The sequence below is a fragment of the Cynoglossus semilaevis genome, chromosome 3 (genome assembly GCF_000523025.1).
Source record: "Cynoglossus semilaevis isolate Cse_v1.0 chromosome 3, Cse_v1.0, whole genome shotgun sequence".
In the NCBI taxonomy this organism is placed as follows: domain Eukaryota; kingdom Metazoa; phylum Chordata; class Actinopteri; order Pleuronectiformes; family Cynoglossidae; genus Cynoglossus; species Cynoglossus semilaevis.
Window position 1 is genome coordinate 4651945 of NC_024309.1, and position 3643 is coordinate 4655587.

Here is a 3643-nt window from a genome sequence, read left to right on the forward strand (position 1 = left end):
CTGTTTCTTTAGGTGTTGCTGCTGGGTTTTTTTTAATTCTTCTATAGTTTATTATTAAGCATTATTGCCTTCAACATTTGTTTCCAGAGGTTGATGCTTGTTGATAACAGCTGTATTAGCACTTAACAAGCTCCAATGTTTTAAATTTTCTTAATGCATGAAGGCGATTGTTTACAACATTGTTTGTTAATGCCTCCCTTCTTTCCTCATTTTGTTTTTAACCCACACACACAAACATCTTGGTACAATTTGAACGATTTTTCTTTTTTCTTTCATTTTAATGTGTTGGACACATTTGTGCTGCTGATAGATGTTATTGCCTTTCTTGTATTTTAACAAATGGGGAAAATAGAATGTCATCAGTGTAGATGTATGTACACATAATGACTCTGGATATCACCTTGGGAGAGCAAAGCAGTTTTAACAACTGTAGTCAGTTAAAGGAGCATTAGTAGCAATTAAAACCCTCTGTAGAATTACCAGTTCACTCCAGTTTACAGTTTGGTTGTCAACTTTCCAAAATAGATGGACTTTTTGTATTTTTCTTTTTGGAAAAAAAAATCAGTGATTTATTGCACATTTTGGATACAGTTCAAGAGTTTTTTGTATCTGCCAATTATAAATTATAAATAAAAAACACTATATTCTATTTTTGTGTTGTTTTGTTTTAAACCTTTTTCACTTGGATTTCATTGTAGGATTCAGACGTAGAACCAGAGGTGAAACAGGTGAAGTGATACAGACGTAACCCATAAAACAGGATCACGCATGACAGTTTGCCACCTCCAGGCCACGTTCACACTGCAGGATGTATTGAGATCTTTTTTGCATTGTTCACAGCATAGTTCAAAAGTTCTCACTCACTTTAATTGCATTCAATAAATTCACATGGCTAACAAGACTTCCACGTCCTGTGTGCCATGTTGTATATGCTATCTGCATGCTTGCTGCGTTAGGTGCTTTGTAAATGAACAAAGTGCTATAATAAGGAAACGTGGGAATATTCTGAAATATCTGTAAATAATAATAATAATAAAAAAGGTCTGAAGCTTTTTCCTGCACACCCAGATGTACTCTAAGGTTTGGTTATGCACATATCAACTGCTTGATCACATGCGCAGCTGTGTGAGTAGTTCAAATGATGGAGTTGTTCCCACACTGAGAACAAATCGGCAGCTGATTCCAGAGCCTAATTTATAGAAACTGTCTTGGAGGTCTGTTTTTTAACATGGGTGAGAGAAGCGAAGACTCTGGGGAAAGATTAGCAGCGGTTCTGGTAACTTCACTTTAACTTCACTTTAAGTCAACTCTGGAGGAACACGTCGAGTTCAGTTCTTGGATTGTAGAAGAGGAGGAGGACGAGGAGATGGTGTGGAGAGACGGAGGTGGGGGTGATGGTGTTGGCTTTAGACTTAGATGTGCTGAAGCATGGTGTGCATGGTGATGAGGAGGTAGGCTTTGTTAACTGCTGTGTCTGACAGGCCTCTCTAGGCATCTGAGGTGAAGATACACAACTGTTTACTCTCTCTGCTCGATTCGGGATGATTTATTCATAACACACATTGGTGGTCGCAGGTCTTATAGAGATGCCTCCATCAAAGACTCGTCTCTGCCTTCCACTGTTGTTATTTTTCTTTCAAATTCACTACCGATATTTAAGATTTTAGGTAAGAAGTGATAGTTTTTTGCCGAGAGAGAATTTTTGACATGGCACAGTACCTTGGCACATTTGAATATCTCTGCATACTTTGGCAGAACACACAGTATATTGCTGACATAAAATTTCACTTTAAAATACAGCTGTCATTTTGTGTCTTTAGTGCATCAGGATACTTTTTTTTTGTACTGTCACAAATAATTTCTATCTAAGGATTAAATGCACTGTGCACTCAACTTGTATATCACAACATTCAAAATGCCATTTTAGCTCCCCCTACAGCGTGACATAGAGAGAGAGATCTGTGCAGATCTGTTTCTAAACACTGCACCCTGAAAAACCCCCTGTTGATTTGTTGGGAGACATCTGGTCTACTTGTTTTAAATTGTTTGCCAAGTAAAAGCATTTGTTTTTGAATGTCATTTTCCAGTTTGTGTTGTGCATTGTAAATTCCATGCACCATCAGTTTGCCAACGTGCATGAAGTTTTACCCCAGTGTATGACAGGGTGAAGAAAATCACTCACTTAGGAGCATATTTCTCCTCATTGTGTCTCTTGGTTTGAAACTGTCTACTCTGGAGAATGCATCCATCACCTGTCCCCTCTGAGATTGATAATCTATTCCTGCCATCTGGCAGGCTGCATGGTGTACCCATTTTTTACCTACAAGCAGGGATGATGTTGACAGGTTGAAATAGCCAGGAATCACATACATATTGCTTTAAATCGTCATACCCATACTAACATCAGTGGGTCTAGCTGGTAATGATAAAGACCAGGTTACCTGCTGGTGGCAGATGTCTTTCAGTCCGGAGTGTAAGGATCAGCTCTATTTATACCTGTGATCTCATGCCAGCAGAGCCACACACCACAGAGACCCTCCTCTTCTCCATCTATCATACAGGAGGTGCCTCTGAACCCCAATTAACCCAGTTAGAGAAGAGACTGCCTCCATCATTACCAGGTCTTCACACAAACAACAGATCGGCACTGCACCGTTTTTCTAAGTGTTTTCTTTTTTTGTGGAAGGTTTGGCGTTGTCTCATTCTTGGTTGATGCACCACAGTTGACTCTCTCTGAAACAACAACCGGTTTGCAAACAGCCTTTGACACAACCTCTCAAATAAATGACAATAGAATCAAGCAAAGTGCATCTTGTGGAATATTCTTCATAGGTGACTGTGGTTAATGACTAAAAACATGGGCCATCCAGATGGCCCTCACTGCAGGATGTCAGCAGAGTAGATTTTGTTCAGGTTGATATCTAATTAATTATAGACTTTAAAAAAATATTGAAGGTGTTCTTTGTTTTTGTCATTTAATTTCTTCTTTGCCATGATTTTCAGTGATTGCACCTTCTGAGCAGGAGCTGTCATCAAGCACCTATGCTACTTGAGGGAACAGGGTTTATGATATGCAGCATGATAACAACATGCAGTAACCGTGCATTTATACACAGTACACACGTGTGAGCTCGTCCTTTGTGCATCCCGTATATTGCAGACCGAAGGCGGTGGGGAGTCGTAAGACCTCTCTAATTATGACATTAAAAAGAGTGACATATGGAACTTGGGTGCCATAGAGTAACAAAGGGAACACATCCCACCCCCTGCTCTGTTGCCCCCCCCCTTGTGAAAGTGACAATTTAGTCACTTCTCTCAACAATCTGCCCATGTCTCACGTGGGAGCAACACGCGTAAGGATGAAACGTGTTGTGAGAGGGAGGTGGCGGGTGAGGGTAGAACAGGTGGCAGCCATCAGGAAATGGAGGGGGGCTGTTTTGGATGGGGAACCTGCCTTCATTCCTCACAGTGTACCTGTGTTTCCGCCCTTCACTGGTAGACCAAGAGGCACAGCAAGTGTGGGAGAGATGAAATGAGAACAGGTGGTGGATTGTCGTTTAACAAGTAACGGAGTTCCCCCATAGATCTGCTGAGGTACAGCTGATGGACTGGTGTGGACTGCACCCTCACAGCAGGATCCTTA